The sequence below is a fragment of the Schistocerca nitens genome, chromosome 8, assembly GCF_023898315.1.
Source record: "Schistocerca nitens isolate TAMUIC-IGC-003100 chromosome 8, iqSchNite1.1, whole genome shotgun sequence".
In the NCBI taxonomy this organism is placed as follows: domain Eukaryota; kingdom Metazoa; phylum Arthropoda; class Insecta; order Orthoptera; family Acrididae; genus Schistocerca; species Schistocerca nitens.
Window position 1 is genome coordinate 237,890,457 of NC_064621.1, and position 23,982 is coordinate 237,914,438.

A 23,982-nucleotide genomic window follows, 5' to 3' on the forward strand; every position below is an offset into this window, starting at 1 on the left:
ACAACACGTCCTAACTATCGTAAATACATCAATAAGAGACAATAATTTATTAAAACTGGTAAAAATGTCTTCCTCACGTAAGAGGCACCTTACATAGTCCACAACCGCGCTGCTGCTACGGTCGCAGGTTCGAATCCCGCCTCGGGCATGGATGTGTGTGATGTCCTTAGGTTAGTTAGATTTAAGTACTTCTAAATCTCGGGGACTGATGACCTCAGATGTTGTCCCATAATGCTCAGAGCCATTTGAACCATTGGACGAGCTTTTTTTGATCTTGGAGAACCTTTCCCGACCTACCGTGAAGATTGAACCTTGGTGCCAACATCACAACCGTGAACTCACGTCTCATCACCTGTTATGACCTCTTAAGGAACATCTCGTTCTCATTTGTGCGATCCAAAAACTCTTCACAGATTGCGAGGCGAAGGTCTTTCTGGTCTTGACTCATGAGCCATGGGACGAACTAGGCGGCAACAGGATGCATTCCAAGATGCTGTGTCAGGATTTTACGACACGATGCAACTGAAATGTTTTATTCTTCTGCCATCTCTCAGACAGTCAGTCTTCGATTGCCGCGCACAATTTCTTTGACATTTCTGACCTAAGTGTCGTCGATAGACGTCGAAGGGCGTCCTGATCGAAGGTCAACTTCCGTCCGGCCATTTTTAAACCGTGTGAAACATTCGTAACACCTAGTGCGGCTTAAGCAGTCGTCACCGTTGTCTTCCCGCATCAGTTGGCGTCTCTCTGTAAAGGTTTTCTTGAGTTTCACGAAAATTTAATGCACACGCGTTGTTCCTCTAACTCTGTCATCTCGAAATTTGCAAATTGTGCGACGCAGCATTCTACTCAATCCTGTATTGAACAATAACTAACAGACATACAACAATGAAACTTCCGGCGCTTAGACATTAAACACAGGCATGGAGGGGTGCCAACAGCATTTCGCTCCAACACACTATTGGCCCGAAATTACGGAGGTTCCGGAATTTCTTGAATAGACCTTGTATGTAAAAATTTATTTCGTTTTAGGTTGAGATGTACGAAGTAACTTTAAAAACTGTATTACACGTTATTATGGCAGGCCAAGTAACTTTTATTGCATACACTTCAAAGTGACAAAGACACATGACACTATTTTTCTCCAGAGTCACCAAATCTCTGAAAATAACGGCTGGAACTCCCTATACCAATCGATAAAAATCCGCTCTTTGGTCGCGGAGCCAATGGAGAACCGCTGTGTGTACGTCCACATCGTTGAAAAAAAAATCTCTCCCCCCCGCACTCATGCTCTTTCAGCTTGCCGAAAAAGTGGAAATCGCGTAGTGCAACATCTGCAGTTCCCGACCACCATCGTTGGCGTCCTTAACTCTCTTCTGACAATGCGCCAGAATGATCTTAGCGTGAGACAAGTGTAACTTACTTTCTAAAGTCACTGCGTAGGTGCTATCTCACATTTTAATGTCAGTTTATATTCAGTAAATTAATTCGTAATATTTATTAGTATTGGCATGTATGAGAGATATCCACAATTTTGTCCAAGATGTGTATGAATTGTTTGTAACACTTGAGTTTACTAATTACGTGCTTTTAAATGTTCGGCAAATATAATACAAATTAACTGATTTCTGCTCAACTCAAGACGTTCTTTTGCACAACGGTGTAATGTATGCATGCAGTGAAATAAAACAGCATCTATGTCCTGTCCTGATCGCCGGCCGGTGTGGCCGAGCGGTTCTAGGCGCTGCAGTCTGGAACCGCACGACCGCTACGGTCGCAGGTTCGAATCCTGCCTCGGGCATGGATGTGTGTGATGTCCTTAGGTTAGTTAGGCTTAAGTAGTTGTTCTACGGGACTGATGACCTCAGATGTTAAGTCCCATAGGGCTCAGAGCCATTGTGCATTCCGATAGACTTGGGCTCAGAGCCATTTGAACCATTTTTATGTCCTGATCCTGTCATTGTCCGAATTATAGGAGATTTTGGTAATGATGCAGAAAATAAATGACCGTGTCTTTGCACTTATCTTGAAAAAGTCAATCTTGTTCTTCTCCAGAAATCTAGAAACATACGATGTATCGTGTTAGCACCAAATCGGAACGTCTTTTCTTTTGCGTTTTGGTGTCACTTCGTGGCCGCCATATTGCACTTGGGCAAGTATGATGATCTTTGGTCGGAGCGCCAATAAGCTGGAGTTCGACATCCAGTTTAGTTTTGGAAACCATAGTCGCCTAGAACTGCACCAACACAGAGGCTTGTCATCGAACGTATGCAAAATCGCGTTACGACATTGATTGTGGTAGATGCGTGAAACAGCAGCGCCAGATCCACTTTAACTGTCAGGGATATTCTTTGGCCATACGGATTATACTGTCTTGAGGCACTGCTTTCGAAAGAATCAGTACTGATGTATCATATGACATGTCTTGTCACAGTAAACATACTGTTGTAACATCCCCGTAAAGCATCGCAATATTTCATTTGTTGTTAAGTTAAACCACACCCGTCACTAAGAGAAAATGTGGACTCTCAAAGTATCGACATTGAATAGATCTAAATATCCATCCTGTACTTGGCGGATCGAACCTACACTTACGGTTCTTTGCTACAGCGCAGCGGCATCTCTGACGGGGATGCCCCATAATTCTAGAAGGACAGTTTGGCGCCTGGGCATCGTTTGGCTCGAAAGACAGTCAGTGGCGCCACAGCAATCACGCGAGTACAACGCATGTGTTTTTAAGAAAAGTGATGGAAGTTAAAATAATGGTTTTGAAGTTCTCGATTAATTTAGTACAGGTGGAGTTGTTATGTAATTAGAAGATGATCGTACGGTAAGAAATCGGCAATAGCAAACTCAGATTAGCTCGTGATAGAAGAGTAACTGTAATTATAGTGTGAGTGCGATCAGGACAAGTAGGGACGTAGTACTCGGACCTGAAGTGAAAGAAAGTAACTGTGAGGTGCTAAAGTGTAAACATATTGCAACCTCTTCATTATTATTAGAATCTTTGGAAGAGCTTACAGATCTGTGTGGGAGAACAGACACGGCATGCTTCGTAGGCTCAAAAAATGGTTCAAATGGCTCTAAGAACTATGGGACTTAACTTCTGAGGTCATCAGTCCCCTAGAACTTAGAACTACTTAAATCCAACTAACCTAAGGACATCACACACATCCATGCCCGAGGCAGGATTCGAACCTGCGATCGTAGCGGTCGCGCGGTTCCAGACTGTTGCGCCTAGACCCGCTCGGCCACCCCGGCCGGCGTCGTAGGCTCACGATCAGAACATTGGTTATCAGCAGATGTAACTTGGCAGTAAGTTTGCACTCCGAAACTAGCTACTAATGAATGCCCAGTGCCTCATTTTTCAACCTACCAGCCTATAGCAAGTAATATTCAAGTGTAATTCAATAAATAGTACGGAGTGGAGGCTTACAGCATCACTGTTGATGAAAGTAATTACCGCTACAGGCAATTTAATATTTACGTAGGGGAAAAATGGACGAAAGGGCTAAATTTGTGGCTGTGGCAATTTAAAAAACAAAAGAAGGAAAAAAAGAGGCCGAACCATTTGCAGAAATGAGCGTAATGTTAATACTTCGAAAATTTTATTATGTTTCGATTCGTCAGAGAGAAAACGTTTCGGCATGTTGCAATGTGGTTCATGAAACGTACTGGACTAGCAAATTTGTTGCCAATATGAAAGTTATTTTATGCATCATTTACTAGGGGTTAACTGGTTGCTGCTTATCGTTTGCTTTCCTAAACAGGTATGAAGAAATCTTATGATGGATACAGAAGAGAGCCACAATTTCTTGGCCTATAAATATCCCAGTCTAGTCCTGGCCATGAGTAAGTAGTTGGGTACATTTTTCCACGTCCTGTGGATCAAACTCGTGAGCCTTCGTAGCGCAAAATACAAACAATGCTGGGCTGACTTACTCCATACTTACAGTTTCTGTGCAGCTAACAGGCAGGTAACGAGCAACAGCTGCCAGAACACGTATTTCGTTCACTCTGCTCGTTGCAACCTTGCTCCTTATCCTGTGCGTAGTACGCTGATGTGACGAAAGTGATGGGGTAGCGATATGCACATACAGTATACATATGGCGTAGTGTCACGTAGAAACGTATAAAAGGGCGGTGCTTTGCTGCAGCTGGCATTTGTAACCAGGTGATTCATGTGAGAAGGTTTCCGACGTGATTATGGCCACACGACGGGACTTACCAGACTTTGAACGCGGTGTAGTAGTTGGAGCTAGACTCATGGAACATCCTATTTCGAAAATCGATAGGGAATTCGGTATTCAGAGAAGCACAGTATTAAGAGTGTGCCGATAATACCAAACTTAAGGCATGACCTCTCACCACGGACAACGCAGTGGCCGAGGGCTTTCACTTAACGACCGAGAGCAGCAGCGTTTGCGTAGAGTACCATTGCTAACAGACAAGCAACACTACGTGAAATAACCGCAGAAATCAATGTGGGACGTAAGACGAACGTATCCCTTAGGAAAGTGCGGGGAAATATGTTGTTAATGCGCTATGGCAGCAGACGACCGACGCGCGTGTCTATGCTAACAACACCAAATCGCCTGCAGCAGGGCTCGTCACCATATCGGTTGGACCCTAGACGACTGGAAAACCGTGGCGTGGTCAGATGAGTTCCCATTTCAGCTGGTGAAAGCTGATGGTAAGATGGCGCAGTCTCCACGAAGCCGTGGACCCAAGTTGCCAACAAGGCACTGTGCAGGCTGGTGGTGGCTCCACAATGGCGTGGGGTGTGATTACATGGACTGGACTGAGTCCTCAGCTGAACCGATCATTGGCTGGAAATGGTTATGTTCGGATACTTTGATACCATTTGCAGCCATTCATGGATTTCGCGTTCCCAAACAACGATGGAATTTTTATGGATGACAATGCGCCGTATCACCAGCCCACAATTGTTTGCCATTGGTTTGAAGAACATTTTGTACAGTTCGAGCGAATGATTTGGTCACCCAGATCGCCCGACATGAACCTCATCGAACTCTTATGGGACATAACAGAGAGGTCGGTTTATGCTGAACGGCTATGATGCAGCAGGGGACGTCCAATGACTTGTGGAGCCCATGCCACGTCCAGTTGCAGCACTACACACGCCAAAAGGACGACCGACACGATATTAGGAGTTATCCCATGACTTTTGTCCCCTCATCGTATTTCAGGGCTCTTCCTGTAACTATTGTTTGCGAGCTCACTGAATTGTCACTCTTGTTGGTCACCGTCCGTCGGGATACATTTGCATACACAACTCAGCTGTTCTCTCGTTCCTTCTGCATTCTCCGCAAAGAACCAGCACATCTAGCTTCTCTTTGATGTGATATTCGGAGATTTTCGGAGATAAATACTGTTTTTTAACAACTAAATTACTTTTTTATTTGACTGCCCTAGCGTTCCTTACAATGAATGACTTAAGACTAACAGCAACAACGCAGCAAATGCACGCGCATCTCTGATACCTAGGAACTTTATCCTTAAGCAGACTGTAGCTAAATGCAAGAGCTCAATACTTATTGAAAGAATCCCATTGTCTTAGTGTTTGCTTTTGGCCTCTGACAATATTAAATTTAGCACGCAAATAAATAAATCTCTCCTTGTTTATTATTATCATTACTACTATTACACTACTGGCCATTAAAATTCCTACATCACGCAGATGACGTGCTACAGACGCGAAATTTAACCGACAGGAAGAAGATGCTGTGATATGCAAATGATTAGCTTTTCAGAGCATTTACAAAAAGGTTGGCGCCGGTGGCGACACCTACAACGTGCTGACATGAGGAAAGTTTACAACCGATTTTTCATACACAAACAGCAATTGACCGGCGTTGTCTGGTGAAACGTTGTTGTGATGCCTAGTTTAAGGAGGAGAAATGCGTACCATCACGTTTCCGACTTTGATTGTAGCCTATCGCGATAGCGGTTAATCGTATCGCGACATTGCTTCTCGCGTTGGTCGAGATCCAATGACTGTTAGCAGAATACGGAATCGGTGGGTTCAGGAGGGTAACACGAAACGTCGTGCTGGATCCCAACGGCCTCGTATCACTAGCAGTTGAGATGACAGGCATCTTATCCGCATGGCTGTAACGGATCGTGCAGCCACGTCTCGATCCCTGAGTCAACAGATGGGGACGTTTGCAAGACAACAACCATCTGCACGAACAGTTCGACGACGTTTGCAGCAGCATGGACTATCAGCTCGGAGACCATGGCTGCGGTTACTCTTGACGCTGCATCACAGGAGCGCCTGCGATGGTGTACTCAACGACGAACCTGGGTGCACGAATGGCAAAACGTCATTTTTTCGGATGAATCCAGGTTCTGTTTACAGCATCATGATGGTCGCATCCGTGTTTGGCTACATCGCGGTGAACGCACATTGGAAACGTGTATTTGTCATCGCCATAGTGGCGTATCACCCGGTGTCATGGTATGGGGTGCCATTGGTTACACGTCTCGGTCACCTCTTGTTCTCATTGACGGCACTCTGCACAGTGGACGTTACGTTTCAGATGTGTTACGACCCGTGGCTCTATCCTTCATTTGATCCCTCCGAAACCCTACATTTCAGCAGGATAATGCACGACCGCATGTTGCAGTTCCTGTACGGACCTTTCTGGATACAGAAAATGTTCGACTGCTGCCTTGGCCAGCACGTTCTCCAGATCTCTCACCAATTGAAAACGTCTGGTCAATGGTGGCCGAGCAACTGGCTCGTCACAATACTCCAGTCACTACTCTTGATGAACTGTGGTATCGTGTTGAAGCTGCATGGGCAGCTGTACCTGTACACACCATCCAAGCTCTGTTTGACTCAATGCCCTGGCGTATCAAGGCCGTTATTACGGCCAGAGGTGGTTATTCTGGGTACTGATTTCTGAGGATCTGTGCACCCAAACTGCGTAAAAATGTAATCACATGTCAGTTCTAGTATAATATATCTGTCCAATGAATACCCATTTATCATCTGCATTTCTTCTTGGTGTAGCAATTTTAATGGCCAGTAGTGTACGTTAGGAAATGGGACACTCAAGGTAATACAGCAGTTTTATTACTTATGAAACGAAATAACTGATCGTGGTCCGCAGCTCGTGGTCGTGCGGTAGCGTTCTCGCTTCCCACGCCCGGGTTCCCGGGTTCGATTCCCGGCGGTGTCAGGGATTTTCTCTGCCTCGTGATAACTGGGTGTTGTGTGATGTCCTTAGGTTAGTTAGGTTTAAGTAATTCTAAGTTCTAGGGGACTGATGACCATAGATGTTAAGTCCCATAGTGCTCAGAGCCATTTTTGAACTGATCGTGGCGAAAGTGGGAGGCTATATACTGCAGACTAACAGGAGTAAGAAAGCGTCTTGAAAAGAGAAATTTGTTAACATCTAATGTGTATTTGTTAGGAAGTCTTTTTCTGAAGGTGCCTGTCTGGGCTGTAGGTTTGTGTGGATGTGAGGCATGAACGGTAAATAGATCAGAGAAGGAGAGAATAGAAATTTTTGACACGTGGTGCTACATAAGAATGCTGAAGATTAGGTGGATAGATAGAATTAGGTGGATAGATAGACTTATAACATGCCCTTTCGTTATGATTATTTATAATGTTTCTTTCTGTTAAAATCATGGCACAGGAGCCATGTGTATCGTAGTCGGTATTGTGTTCTTATGTTTTTGAACTTCTGAGTGTTAATCTTTAAATCTTTTTGTGCTACAAATTTTTATATCTGTTTCTATGATGTAATCAGACAGCCATGTATTGTTAGTGACAGAATCTGTGGCGTACGAACTTTAATCATCATCAATGGAATCCCCCGTCTTTATCTTGAAACGGTTATCTAGTGCATCTTCTACTTTCGAGAGGTATTCTGCTACTTACTCGTATAATCTGTTCTGTGTGATCTACAAAATGATGGTGAGGTCCACTTGAATCCATCGATCGTTTCTTGACATTTATTCGCAGGTAAATGATTAAATGAAATTAGAGACCTCTGATTATTCCTTTTGAATTATCACTTAATATTTCCAATTTCTCTTATGGCACCAACCGTATCGTCCGTACAAAATTACCACTGATTGCACCACATTATTTCATTATTTTCGCTACTTTATTAAAATAAAACTTGCTGGCTAGTTTTATTATTCAACAGTAAGACAGATCTTATCCACTCAGCATTCTGTCAAAAGATTGTCAAGTACCTTCATATTTCTACAGCACTCCCATACATTTTCCCATCTTTCACTCTGACGCCCACCTATCTCGACGTCCGAGGCCGTTCTCCCTGTGCTGTGACGCAACATTGGTAACCCCATCAAGCGGTTCGATATCCCTTCGTCCACAATGTGCTTATCGCCGATTGCACCACATTGCTTCACGAGATCTGCAGAGGAGTACAACGTTGTTCCGAACGATTTCCTTTTCTCACTTGTGATTTTGTATCAAATTACTGCACAGAACTGGAACTGAGTTCAGTCTGAATTCAACTATTCATTTACCTATAGAAAAGTTTTAATTATGTTTCAGTTAACTGTTTCATGGTTAAAATTAATTTCCTATGTATTTGGAAAACAAAAGTTCAAAATAGTCTAGCTTTGTGATTAATGACGCATTTCCACTGCCAAAAAAATTTTAAGCTGACCAATTTGGAAAATCGGTGAAGTGGACACATGTACTCCTTAAACCTAACTAGATCCATGTTTTGATGGAAACCGAGGATTTTCAGAGTAAAATTTTAATTTTAGAATCATTTTATCAGAATAGCAATTATAGAACGAAGTATAGCGGATCACCACCAAAACAAATTGATTCCGCTGACAATGAAAATTTTGGAATATCGCACACATGTTTTCAACATAGCATCTGAATATTGCTCTGATACACGACACACCAACGTTTTCTATATTCCATTAAGTTTTCTGGGGCATATACACGCAAATTATGTACAAACCACCAGATTTATTAAGGTATATAGTACCGTTTCAAAACAAAGTCTTTGATATTTAATTAAGTACAGTTACTTACTTCAGACATTCTTTGAGTGGAGAAGATGGTGATATGATCAATTTTAATGAAAGAAACGCACTGTGCCAGCTATAAACACACACCACCTCATTTGTAGTTTCGAATACGGTAAGCAGGTTCAAATGATTGTAGGTTGCAGCAGTTATGCAGAGATAAATAGGCTTCCACAGGATAGAAGAGCGTGCGTAGATGCATCAACTGAAGACCACAATAATAAAACACTGAAGCGCCAAACAAACTGGTATAGGCGTACTCAAATACAGAGATATGCAAACAAGCAGAATACGGCGCAGCAATCGGAAACGCCTATATAAGATATCAAGTGTCTGGCGCAGTAGTTAGAACGGTTACTGCTGCTACAATGGCATATTATCAAGATTTAAACGAGTTTGAATGTGGTGTTACAGTCGGCGCTCGAGCGATGGGACACATCTCCGAGGTAGCGACAAAGTGGGGATTATCCTGTAAGACCATTTCGTGAGTGTACCGTGAATATCAGGAATCTAGTAAAACATCAAATCTCTGACATCGCTGCAGCCGGAAAAAGACCTGCAAGAACGGGACCAACGACGACGACTAAAGAGAATCGTTCAACGCGGCAGAAGTGCAACCCTTCCACAAATTTCTGAAGATTTCAATGCTGGGTCACCAACAAGTGTTAGCGTGCGAACCATTCAACGGATCATCATCGAAGCCGAAAGCCCACTCGTGTACTCTTGATGACCGCACGACACAAAGCTTTACGTCTCGCCTGAGCCCGTCAACAGCGAAACTGGACTGTTGATGACACAACATTGGACTGTTTATGACTGGAAACATGTTGCCTGGTCGGACGAGTCTCGTTTCAAATTGTATCTAACGGATGGACGTGTACGGGTATGGGGACAACCTCATGAATCCATGTACCCTGCATGTCAGCAGTAAACTGTTAAAGCTGGTGGAGGCTCTGTAATGGTGTGGGACGTGTGCATTTGGAGTGATATGGGATCTCTGATAAGTCTAGATACGACTCTGACAGGTGATACCTATGTAAGCATTCTGTCTGATCTTCTGCATCTATTCCTATCCTGCATTCCGATGGACTTAGGAAATTCCAGCAGGACAATGCGACACCCCACACGTCCAGAATTGCTACGAGTGGCTCCAGGAACACTCTTCTGAGTTTAAACACTTTCGCTGCCCACCAAACATCCCAGACATGAACATTTTGAGCATATAGCGGATGCCTTGCAACGTGCCACTCCGTCATACTCACGGATTTATGGACAGCACTCGATGATTCATGGTGTGAATACTCTCCAGCAGTGCTCCAGACATAAGTCGAGACCAAGCCATGTCGTGTTGCGACACTTCTGCGTTCTCGCGGGGGCCCTACGTGATATTAGGCAGGTGCACCAGTTCCTTTGGCTCTCCAGTGCATATTTTCCAGTAACGCTAGACAGTGGGGTAATTACCTGAAAGTAGCTTTCAAAAATAAATAATTGGTGACACAGAGGCAAAACTGGTTTTGTCTCTGTATTCATCTTTCATCAAGCATCGACAGTGCATCCAGTGGTGTCCGTAATTTAAAAAGCTCATCCGTGCACAGTTCCATTCGAAACCGATTTGTATCAGTGCCATTCCAATGTCTTCATCTTCCTCTTGCGCGCAACGTTTGAAAATATGTTTGGCGGCAAAGATTACGAATCAAACGAGCTTCCCAGTCGAACGGGTAAAAGTAAAACAAGTAAAGCAACAGATATAAATACAATAAATATCTGCTTGCTGGTCGGAATGACTTAGTTCGAGTCATTATAAAATCTTTTATTAAGGTATTTGGAGTATAGCCTTATATGGAAGTGAATCGTGGGCAGTAGTACAGTACAATCGAGGAAAAAAAACATCTGGAATGTAGTGACACAGTACACTGCTGAAGTATATGGATGCTTCAGGTAACTAATGAAAAAGTACTGAACGGAATCGTGGAGAAAAGAAATTTATAGCACAACTTGAGAAAAGAAGGTTGGTAGGACATACCTGAGGTATTAAGGATTAGTCATTTTGGTAATGGGGGGAATTGTAAAACGTATAAAACACAGGAAGAGCCGAAAACTGGCTATAGTAAGCAAGTTGATATGGATGTAGGTTGCATTAGTTACGCAGGGATAAAGAAATTTGCACAGGATAGACTGGCGTGGAGGGCTACATCGAACCAGTATTAGGAATAATGATCACAACAACATCTCAAGACAGTTAACATCAAATTTTTTGATGGGTATGAGAAGCGCATGCAAAGTATTCCTGGGCTCAAAATATTTGTGTATAGGCGCTGCAGTGATGGATGAAGGTTACAAGATAACGTCTGTTCAGGCTCAAATTCATTAGAGATGGGACACAGGCTCAGTTCGGCTACAATGGACTATATAAGCAAGTTTTTTGAAAAAAATATCCGCCTTATGCAATACAATTTTTTTTTCTCTTTATTCAACCAGACATGTTTCGACGGCTATGTGTGATCCTCTGTGGGACAGATTCATTTCTGTAATGTGTAATACAAAGTTTATGATCATTTATGTATTGCAGGGCTAAAAAATTAGAACATTTGCATTTTGTTTGGTTTGTCTTAATATCTCACCTGAAAATTACATTGCTAGTGAAAATGTGCTTTCACAGACCGGATTCTTTTCTTGCCCTTTCTGTCTTTTTGACAGCACGTCGTATTCAAAGCATTCACGAAGAAAATTTGTGCATTTTTGAAGTGCTTTTTCGTGGGTTAGTAGTTATGTGTGTTACTATACTTACATTTTCCTTCTTGTTGTGTTATCACTGGTGGATATCTCTTTCTATTGCTATTGTGTACACTGTTTTACACCGTTTTTTTAATAATTTTACTCTTAGCTTTACATCACACGTATTGTCCACAAAAATGTGATTTGTATATGTGTGTGTGTGTGTGTGTGTGTGTGTGTGTGTGTGTGTGTGTGTGTGTGTGTGTCTGTGTGTGTGCATACACCCAAGTTGTCCCTCGGGCTGACAAACCTCAATAGTTCTCACGAAACATTCAAAATTAGCGCGACACTAAACATATGGCAATCGATGAACAAGTAAGCAGCGATAATAAATAGCACCTCTCAATAAGCATTTGGGGGTAATATTGACCTAAACAAGAAAAAAATGAAATGTCCGGTAAACATGGGCTTCAAACTTCCTGGCAGATTAAATCTGTGTGCCCGACTGAGACTCGAACTCGGGACCTTTGCCTCTCGAGGGCAAGTGCTCTACCATCTGAGCTATCCAAGCACGACTCACGCCCCGTCCTCACAGCTTCACTTCTGCCAGTACCTCGTCTCCTACCTTCCAAACTTTACAGAAGCTCTCCTTGTAGAGCACTTGCCCGCGAAAGGCAAAGGTCCCAAGTTCGAGTCTCGGTCTGGCACACAGTTTTCATCTGCCAGGAAGTTTCATATCAGCGCACACTCCGCTGAAGAGTGAAAATCTCATTCTGGAAACATCCCCCAGGCTGTGGCTAAGCCATGTCTCCGCAATATCTTTCTTTCAGGTGTGCTAGTTCTGCAAGGTTCGCAAGAGAGCTTCGGTAAAGTTTGGAAGGTAGGAGACGAGGTACTAGCCGAAGTGATGCTGTGAGGATGGGGCGTGAGTCGTGCTTGGATAGCTCAGAAGGTAGAGCCCTTGCCCGCGAAAGGCAAAGGTTCCGAGTTCGAGTCTCGGTCTGGCACCCAGTTTTAATCTGCCAGGAAGTTTCATATCAGCGCACATTCCGCTGCAGAGTGAAAATCTCATTATGGGCTTCAAAGTACGTACCGCAAGAGATACGAGCACTTCATCTTCGCTACTGTGAAACATATCTCTTCTACTGAACAAGTGCTCATAGCTCTTAAGGTATGCATTTTAGAATTAATAGTGACTGGAATGTTTTTCTTGTTTTTGTCCATATTGCCTCATCCCAAAACATGGAAACAAAATAGCTTGGAACACACGAAGTGCTCATAGCACTTAAGGTATGAGTCTTAGAGTCCTTGTTTACTGAGACTTTTTTGCTTCCTGTGTCGTGTACTTTCAACTGTACAAGTTTACACCGTTAATTATCATACAACCTGTATATATCACCATGATGCTATAATTATTTAATGATAACGAAAAACCGTATTTGAACCCCAGAGCAAGTGTAACAGCTCTGACCGGCCGGCCGGAGTGGCAGAGCGGTTCTACGCGCTACAGTCTGGAACCGCGCGACCGCTACGGTCGCAGGTTCGAATCCTGCCTCGGGCATGGACGTGTGTGCTGTTCTTAGGTTAGTTAGGTTTAAGTAGTTCTAAGTTCTCGGGGACTGATGACCTCAGAAGTTAAGTCCCATAGTGCTCAGAGCCATTTGAACCATTTGAAAAGCTCTGACCAGAGGCATAATACAGACACAAGAGAAGCTGTAGCTTCTGACACCAAATATTTCGATTTCGCGTGGGCTGAAGGTGAAATAATCTTTCCGTCTCCTAATTAAAATTTCCGTGGCGTTGCCCGTAATCTCGGTAGCGGCCACAGCGAGAAACTACGCACGCTGAGAGTGAGATAAAATACGCTCCGCAGATTTAATCACAAACTTTTACTGACGAGTCTCGATTTATCGTCTGCACTGCTATGCTTATAACCGCGAGGCAGGGCTACTCCTATACCACTGATAAATAGTCTGTACCAGTTTCACTACTTTCAGGTAAAATTCCGAGATCCGACCACGGGATTGCAAACTATACACCGCTAACAGTTCATACACCGTCTCAAACTGGCTCCTAGCAACGTCCACTGATAATTTCCACCACAACAAAACACGATAACAGTTCAAAGTCAGTTGGGTAGAAACGGCACACTGGAACACGCAAGTCTGAGTTTCCACGGTAACAAATATAATTTAACTGTAAACCCAATACTCTTAAAAAAAAAATTAACTCCACTTGAAAAAAAAAAAAAAAGCTTCAGCCGTCTGAGTACTTAACAAATGAATTAATGTGTTGGTTAAATATTTGAAGTTAAGGCTGTAAACGAGAAACAGTTCAGATACTTTTTGGAATTATCTATTAAGTTTGTTGACAGTCGCTAAGCGCTATCATTATCAAAAACTAGATGAGAATATTCTGAGTAATTTACTCTACATTTAAAGCAAAAGCTAGTTTTCATGAATCCCAATCCTTATGATTCCATATCTTCTGAACTATGTGTCATACAATGATTTAATATTGCAGGTAAATTCAGTGGTATGCTGAATACTGTCTGCAAAATATGTTGCGAATAGAGTTAGTAATACAGAAGTACTAAATTAAAACGTCCTGTGTGACGTTGACGTTTTACTGCGGGAACAGCGAAAATGTAGCAAGCGATAAACCATTTCTCTTTAATCGTTTTACTAGGGGAGAGGGGGGAGGGGGGGCATGACAAAATGTCGCAAAGGTTTGGCATTATGTGTTAAGTTCGTTGGAACTCGTTCAGTGATCTCATTCTCAAATACTGGATGAATATAATCTTGGTATTTGTGCACCATGAATTACGAAACCTCAAGACATATACACAGTTTCTAACTGTAAGACTTGTCTTACAGTGTTAAACATTTAACGTAAGCCTCTACCTCTTAACGAGTAGATCATAATGACAATCAGTTTAAATTTTTTAATTTGCTCTGTAATTTTTGACATGTGTCCTCAGAGTCTTTCCGAACAGCATGCCTGAGTAAAAGCATCTCGGTTTACAAGCCACAACATTTTGAATGAAACACTCGAGCTTTTGGTGTCTGTCTCTGCCATCGTCCTCATGAGTTAAAAACAACCAACTCCTGGGGCTTGCAAGTTTCTATGCTTTTGTGGGCACGACTGCAGTCTGATACCTGTCACAGAGGGCCGAACTGAAGCATGCGTCGAAGGCGAGCTGGACGGCTCACCGCAGCTCCGGTCCATCGCAAGACCAGTGACGTCAGATGCCGCAAGGAGCAGCGCCATGTCTGATACCGGCTCTCCCGCCTCCCTAGAGGCGTCAAGCATGAGCAGCTGCTTTCTTTCAGCATCTCAAGCCAGCCCCCACATCTTTTTATAATGGGGTCGGGCGAGATTAGAATAAAAAGCAGCAGTTTTAAGAGATCAAGAGTACGCACTAAGCTGTGGGGACAGGCTTTGGATGCAGAACAGATACGGATGCTTGGCGTTTATAGCGAGGCGGAAGTGACAGTTTCAAAAATGGTGCCAGCTCCTCGTGCCACCTGATGTCACTGGATACGTCGGGGCACGAGCTGCTGCGATCTGCGCAACTCGCCTTATGCGCATGCGTCACTTCGGTCCTCAGTGATTGAAACGCAAACTGAGCCAGCACAGGCAGTCAGATACGCAACCTGCAGATGAGACCTGCATCACCTCGGTTCGGAGAGTTCCGGAACCTGTACGGAAAATTGGAATAGGGATCAACATAAACATCATTTCTGCCCTTTTTATTGCTCATGAAAACCACACATTGCACGTTGTACCACCATACAGCGAGACCTTCAGAGGTGGTGGTCCAGATTGCTGTATACACTGATACCTCTAATACCCAATAGGCAGTGGTTGGTGGGTCACGTCGTCCATAAACAGCCCTTTTCAATCTATCCGAGGTATATTCGATAGGGTTCATGTGTGGAGAACATACTGAGATGTGCATGATGGGGGCACGAATTGTCGTCCATCAAGACGAATGCCTCGCCAATATGCTGTCGATATAGTTGCACTATCGGTCGGAGGATGGCATTCAACTATCGTACAGCCGTTACGGCGCCTTCCATGACCACCAGCGGCGTACGTCGGCCCCATATAATGCCACCCCAAAGCAGCAGGGAATCTCCACCTTTCTGCACTCGTTGGACAGTGTGTTTAAGGCGTTCAGCATGACCGAGTTGCCTCCAAACACGTATCCGACGATTGTCTGGTTGAAGGCATATGCGACACTTATCGGTGGAGAGAACGTGATGCCAGTCCTGAGCGGTCCATTCGGCATATTGTTGGGCCCATCTGTGCCGCGCTGCATGGTGTCGTGGTTGCAAAGATGGACGTAGCGATGGACGTCGGGAGTGAAGTCGCGCATGATGCAGCCTATTGCGGACAGTTTAAGTCGTAACACGACATCCTGTGGCTGCACGAAAAGGATTATTCAACATGGTGGCGTTGCTGTAAGGGTTCCTGCGAGCTGTAAACCGTAGGTAGCGGTCATCTACTGCAGTTTGGACGGAATGAGCGAGGCATGTCATCGACAGCTTCTATCTCTCTGTATCTCCTCCATGTCCGAACAATATCGCTTTGGTTCACTCCGAGACGCCTGAACACTTCCCTTGTTGAGAGCCCTTCCTGGCACAAAGTAACAACGCGGACGCGATCGAACCGCAGTATTGACGGCCTAGGCATGATTGACCTACAGACAACACGAGCCGTGTACCTCCTTGGTGGAATTACTGGAACTGTCGGACTCCCTCCGTCTAATAGGCGCTGCTCATGCATGGTTGTTTACATCTTTGGGCAGGTTTAGTGACATCTCTGAACAGTCAAAGGAACTGTTCTGTGATACAATATCCACAGTCAAAGTCTATCTTCAGGAGTACTGGGAACTGGAGTGATGCAAAACTTTTTTTGATATGTGTAGATCTGTCTCACCAGTCCGTCACTGTTCACGAAAACTACCTGCAGCTAGCAAGTGGTTCTCCCATTTTACATGAGACCTCTGCCTATCAAAAGTTGCCGTGAGCTCAGTTAGCCGCAACACTACCCTGGAAAAACCTAAAATGATTTTGCAGGATTCCACAACAGCGTACTAGAACGCACTTGCAAACTGTTTTCTGTCCTCGATTTCGCGATGTCCAAACAGCTTCGAGATTTTTGTTTTAACATCTAACTTTTTTAGCGAGACACTCTCAGGAACACATATCAGACATTTACAATGGCCGTCTCCTGCTCCTGCTAACGTTGCATTACGTCAGTCATCTTTTACGCGGCCACAATACATTTAGGTGACAAAAGACATGGAATACCTCATAATATCGTGTCGGACCTCCTTTTGTTCTGCATAATGGAGCAACTCCACGTGGCACTGACTGAGCAAGTCGCTGGATGTCCCCTGCAGGAATATTCAGCCATGCTGCCTCTATAACTGTCTGTATTTGCCAAAATGTTGCCACTGTAGAACGTTGTGCACGAACTAACCTCTCGATTATGTCTCATAAATGTTCGGTGGGATTCATGTCGGACGGTCTTGGCGGCCAAATCATTCGCTCGAATTGTCGAGGATGTTCTTCAAACCAATGGTGAACATTGTGTCCTGGTGATATAGCGTATTTTCATCCATAAAAAGTCCATCGTCGAATCTCGAAGTAGCTGAAGATAACTTTTCCCACTCTATGATCGGTTCACTTGGACCAGGGGACCCAGTCGATTCCATGTCAACACAGCCCACACCATTATGTAGCCACCACCAGCTGGTTCAAATGGCTCTGAGCACTATGGGACTTAACTTCTGAGGTCATCAGGCCCCTAGAACTTAGAACTACTAAACCTAACTAACCTAAGGACATCAAACACATCCATGCCCGAGGCAGGATTCGAACCTGCGACCGAGCGAGGTGGCGCAGTGGTTAGCACACTGGATTCGGGAGGACGGCGGTTCAACCCCGCGTCCGGCCATCCTGATTTAGGTTTTCCGTGATTTCCCTAGATCGCTCCAGGTAAATGCCGGGATGGTTCCTTTGAAAGGGCACGGCCGACTTCCTTCCCTGTCCTTCCCTAATCCGATGAGACCGATGACCTCGCTGTCTGGTCTCTTCCCCCAAACAGCCCAACCCGAACCTGCGACCGTAGCGGTCGCGCGGTTCCAGACTGTAGCGCCTAGAACCGCTCGGCCACCGCGGCCGGCCACCAGCTGGTGCAGTGCCTTGTTGATAACCTAGGTCCATGCCTTCGATGAGTCTGCGCCACACTAGAACCCTACCATCAGCCCTTATCAACTGAATTCGGGACTCATCTGACCAGCCACGGTTTTCCAGTCGCCTAGAATCCAACTCGTATGATCACGAGCCCAGGAGAGGCGCTGCAGGCAATGTTGTGCTGTTACCGAAGGCACTCGCGTCGGCCGTCCGCTGCCATAACTCATTAACGCCAAATTTCGCCGCAGTATCCTAACGGAAACGTTCTTCCTACGTCTTACATTGATTTCTGCGGTTATTTCATGCAGTGCTGCTTGTCTGTTACCATTGACAACTCTACGCAAACACCACTGCTCTCGATCGTTAAGTGGAGGCTATCGGCTTTTGGGGTGTCCGTGATGAGAGGTAACGCCTGAAATTTGGTATTCTCGGCACACTCTTGACACTGCGGATTTCGGAACATTGAATTCCATGACGATTTCCCAAACAGAATGTCCCCTGCGTCTAGCTCCAACTACCGTTCCACGTTTAAAATCGGTTAATTCCCGTTGTGCGACCTTAATCACTTTAGAAAGCTTTTCACATGAATCCCCTGAGTGTAAATGGCAATTCCGCCAATACACTGCCCTTTCGTATCTGGTGTAAGCGATGCTACCGCCATCTGTATATACGAGGTGTGGCTAGAAAAAAACCGGACTAGTACTGGTGAAACAATAAAACGAATGCAATAAGGCTGAAAGTCGCGTGGCCTGTCACGTGACTCTCGCTCCGCCTACTGCTCGAGTTTCGTCTGCCTCCTGCACTCAGTCTGCCCGTGGCGTCTGTTTTAAGTAGTTGACGTTTTGTCTGTGCGTCGGAAAATGTTGAGTGTACAGAAAGAACAGCGTGTTAACATCAAATTTTGTTTCAAACTAGGAAGATCTGCAAGTGAAACGTTTGTAATGTTACAAGAAGTGTACGGCGATGATTGTTTATCGCGAACACAAGTGTTTGAGTGGTTTAAACGATTTAAAGATGGCCGCGAAGACACCAGTGATGACACTCGCACTGGCAGACCATTGTCAGCAAAAACTGATGCAAACATTGAAAAAATAGGTAAACTTGTTCGACAAGATCGCCGTTTAGCAATCAGAGCAGTGTCTGAGTTAACAGGAGTTGACAAGGAAAGTGTCGAACAAGTTTACCGATTTTTTCAATGTTTGCATCAGTTTTTGCTGACAATGGTCTGCCAGTGCGAGTGTCATCACTGGTGTCTTCGCGGCCATCTTTAAATCGTTTAAACCACTCAAACACTAGTGTTCGCGATAAACAATCATCGCCGTACACTTGTTGTAACATTACAAACGTTTCACTTGCAGATTTTCCTAGTTTGAAACAAAATTTGATGTTAACACGCTGTTCTTTCTGTACACTCTACATTTTCCGACGCACAGACAAAACGTCAACTACTTAAAACAGACGCCACGGGCAGACTGAGTGCAGGAGGCAGATGAAACTCGAGCAGTAGGCGGAGCGAGAGTCACGTGACAGGCCACGCGGCTTTCAGTCTTATTGCATTCGTTTTATTGTTTCACCAGTACTAGTCCGGTTTTTTTCTAGCCACACCTCGTATGCCTATTGCTATCATATGACTCTTGTCACCTCAGTGTACTCTTTCTATCACCACTACTTCAATGTGTCTATAATGCACGGCAATATTTCGGCACAGCCGGGCAGTATTGATAATACCCGCTAATTGGCGGGGTACTGCCTAAGTGTTGCCGGTATTGTGCGCCAAGAGGAGGAATACTTGATAAAGCCGTCCGCGTCTGCGTCTGTCTTTGCCTGTACACGCTTCTCTCTTTGTCTCAGCCTTGTGCCCTCTTTCTCACGCCAACAGTGCTGCATGCCGAGTCAGTTGAAGCAATATTATTTCAATTTACGAATGTCTGTCTTATTGGATGAAAGAAGGACTTCAGCTGATGATATATATGAGAAAAAGTACCACCATACCTGTATCTTGAGAATGTCTTTATTCTATCACACGACACGTGATTGCCTTGGAGGCAACACAGTATCAAGTATGGACTCCTGATGAAAACTAGCCCACGTGCTCTAGTAACCAGGATGCCATAGTAAATGCGCCAATGAAATCAAATACTTTTTTTGCAGTGGTGGGGCCTGAGGATGGCAGTAATGTGCCGCCGAAACTAGTCGTGTGATAGAATAAAGACATTCTCAAGAGACAGCTGTGCTGGTACTTTTTCTCATAAATATTACTTCACTTCAATTCGAAAGTTGGCGCGCATACGTAGAGGCATTCGATTAGTTTGTTGTCTACACGGATTTGGAAGTCGTCGGACGAGAAAACCACGAATTCCACAAATCTGGTACGTATACCTACGACCAGAACTGTGGAACTCAGAGAATAATATATGCAAAGAGGAAAATCTTAAAAATGACCTTCTCTCTGCTTTGACTTACATTAGCTTGTGATCTTGCGGTTTTAATCAGTTGAATATGTTACATAGACAAGTGTAATCTCGAAATTTCATTACTCTACATCACTTATTTTTTGTTGCTATTTTTCTCCTTCAGTATAGGCCTATGCAAAAGAGAAAGGTTTTTACTTTAAAAAGCTCTTGACCGATTTACAGTGTATTTATATACGATACTCTAATAAACGTTCGAGAGACATAGACTATATATTTTTGTAATATATGCAGCGTATATATATATTCTTCCTTACGAAGGCAAGTCATAGTTTAACGTTTTTACCAAAAATCTCAAGAAGTAGATAACTGATTTATTTCATTCTTTTACACCATGTTCTAATAAATGTTCCGACCGAGAGAGGCTACACATTTTTAACTATGTATGGTATATAAGCATATGTATACACTGCATAAATAGGAAAGGCCGTTAGCAAAAATTCGAAAAGTTCTTGGCGAAATTACTTCAGATTTATAAACGATACACTAGTAAACGTACAAAAGGAAGTATGCTACTTTTTCTGTAAATGTTCTTGACCAGTTTACTTCAGGTTTTTGCATGATACTCTAATAAGCATTCAGATATACATAAACTGTATATATATATATATATATATATATATATATATATATATATATATATATATATATGATATCTAAATATGTAATACATCAAGAGGAAATATAATTAGCAAAAAACTCGAAGTGTTTCTGTCCAGTCTACTTCATATTTTTACATGATACTCTAATAAATGTTTGGACGACCATAGACTAGATCATTTTTCAATATATATTGTATATGGTTAATAAAAACCTATATCTGTATTACTATTTCAAAACAAGTCGTTGTATAACACTGTTACCAAAAATCTCCAATAGTTCTTCACCGATTTATTTCAAATTTTTTCATGATACTCTAATAAACGTTTGGACAGACATAGGCTACCCATTTTTATGGCGAAATAAATTATAAATTCTCAAAAACATCTTGACTAATACTCTAGTAAACATTCGGACAGAATGTATATACACTAAAAGTATAAAGACAAGTCGTTGATTACCAAAAATCTTGGAAAGTTATTGACCAATTTAATTGAAATATTCACATGATACTCTACATACATTCGGTTGGACATAGGCTACATATTTCTTTAATATGTATTGTATATAAATGTAAATATAACATATCAAGGGGAAATGTTGCTAGTAAAAGTCTCAAAAATTTCTTGACCGATTTACTTCAAATTTTTACACGATACTGTAATAAACATTCAGATGGATACGGGCTACATAGTTTTTAATATATATGGTGAATAGATAGATATGTAATACAAAGGAGGAACGTTTTAGCAGAAATCACGAAAAATACTTGGTGAATTTATTTCAAATTTATATGTGATACCTTAATAAACTTTTGGACAAACAGTGGCTGTATTTTTTAAAATATATGTATTATATGAATCTGTATTTAATATGTAAAGGGGAACTGTGTTTTAGCCAAAATGTCGAAAAGTTCTTCACCGTTTTACTACGAATTGTTACACATGCAGATGGACGTATGCTATATATATTTTTAAACAACAATGTACAGATTTTCTGTGAAAATCGACAGTGAGAAATTAAATGCTGTATGGTGAGACTACGGTTTCGTTTTCTTCCTTGCAGGCAGTTTTAAGAGGAAAGAGTAAAATTGTATTTACGACTTATCGACTTATGAGTTAAATACTACTATGGAATCTGAAGCATCCGAAACTTTGCAGTCCTATTCGTTCACAAATTAAAACTATGAGAAACACTTTCATTGAAACAAATATTCCCACAGACCTAACAACTGGATAAATTTTAATATACCACTCTTATATTAACAATCCCAACCGACTTGCCCTTTTTTTTCATGTTACTCCATTTCCCAGTCGAGGTTTCGTTTGCAGTAACAACAAAAAAACGTCTCAAGGCCAGTGAGAGAGGTGAAGAGGTGATGGAGAGAGAGAGGGAGGGGGAGGGCATGGACAGAAGGGGGTTGAGCAAATGGACAGGAAGATGGATGATGAGGTGATAAGAGACTTCAGGAATAGGAGATGGACAGAGAGAGGGGTAGAAGGAAATTAGGGTGTATATATAATTCGCATACATATTTAAAAATTGCGGGAGATTCTCTGGTTCACTAGAAATAAAAGTATTTTCCATTTTTTTCCTTTCTGTGATGTACTACGACCTGGGAGAATTTTCAATAACGGCACTTGTGGCTGTGCAGAGTAAACTGATTTGTGTTTTGTTACAGGTATAACGTATGCAACATTTTCTTTGGCTTTACTTGATATGCTTTCGATTTAACGATCCTGAAACGAGTCTGGATTTTATGCAATCGAATAAAACGTTTCCAACCATTTGAGACTGATTTGCTTCAAGGCGCTTGACTTGTTGATGCTACAAAGTGTGCCTCACAACTTACTTTTTCTAATAGCGGCCTGCATGTTATCGGCACACATTCTCATGCATGTGTACGTTGACATACTTGTACGAGCTTGCAAGGCTGAAAAGCGATTAAGCTTCAGGCACCTCGAACAATCCTAATGCTTGTGCAAAATTAGCCAACATGCATGATGTGCTTCACCATGTATGCCTGTCGATCTTGTAATTCATTAGTCTGCAAAGTTTCTCTCCAGGATACACAGTTAGCTTCTAATACAACGCAATTATCCTGATACCCATTTTTACACAGCGTAAATTTTATATTTGAATCCAAATTTATGGCATCTATGGAGCTCTATTTACAGCGGATTTGCTATCTTGGAGGAAGTGTGGCGGCAAGATATCTCCTGGCTTATGGCTTATTGTTGCGCAATCGTACGTCACTCGCAGTTGAGTTTGGCGGAGAAGAAAAGATGGGGGGAGGGAGGGGACCATACGGTTTATATAGAAGACACGTTGTATGGTGGGATCAGTCGAGAGCTGGTCGCGAGATAAAGAAGCAACAGCTTGTGTGCCTGTCTGGCACAGTTGATACTGTGTTAAGTGTTTGTTTGATCGCCAAAATCGAACTCATATCGGTAACAATCTCGAAAGGAGCCCGTTGTTGTGATTTTCGCTGGTGTTTTTCTTCGTACAGTAACCTTGTAGCAGATACCGGTAAGGATTCTTATATCCTTTCACTATTTTAAGAAAAATGTTTCAATTTTAGCCTCGAGGTCATAATGCCTAGATTAGTGGTTCCCAAACTTTCTGAGACCTTTAAACCTTACCCCTAGTGTAATCAGATATTAGCTTTTAGTCCCACCTTCCCCACCATCAACATTAGCGCCTAACGAACTTAAGAATAAAAAATAATTTTATTTCGAAACATTTATTTTTAAAATGACGAAAGATAAATGATGTTTTGTTTTTGTAGGCGTTTTATTAAATTACGAGCTAATGAGTCAGTGGTATAATTGATACCGCTTATTTCCAACAACCTTTTTTTATATAATGATGGCAGTTCTCAGTGCATCGCCAGTGCTACCTACAGCTCGTTCTCACATTGCCAGTAGACACGTGTTACA

At 42.9% G+C, this 23,982-nt stretch overlaps 1 protein-coding gene across 3 annotated transcripts in view; it reads left to right on the forward strand.

Annotated features, from left to right (window-relative positions):
• Positions 1–23,982, forward strand: part of LOC126199000 (multidrug resistance protein homolog 49-like) — a 368,814-nt gene that overhangs the window by 25,529 nt on the left and 319,303 nt on the right. For 2 of the 3 annotated variants that reach the window (XM_049935676.1, XM_049935680.1), the window contains exon 1: positions 23,439–23,572. The exons of the other annotated variant lie outside the window; for it this stretch is intronic. The gene's annotated coding sequence lies outside the window, so the exon portion shown is untranslated. Of the gene's footprint in view, positions 1–23,438; positions 23,573–23,982 lie in introns of those variants that run through there. 3 annotated transcript variants of the gene reach the window in all.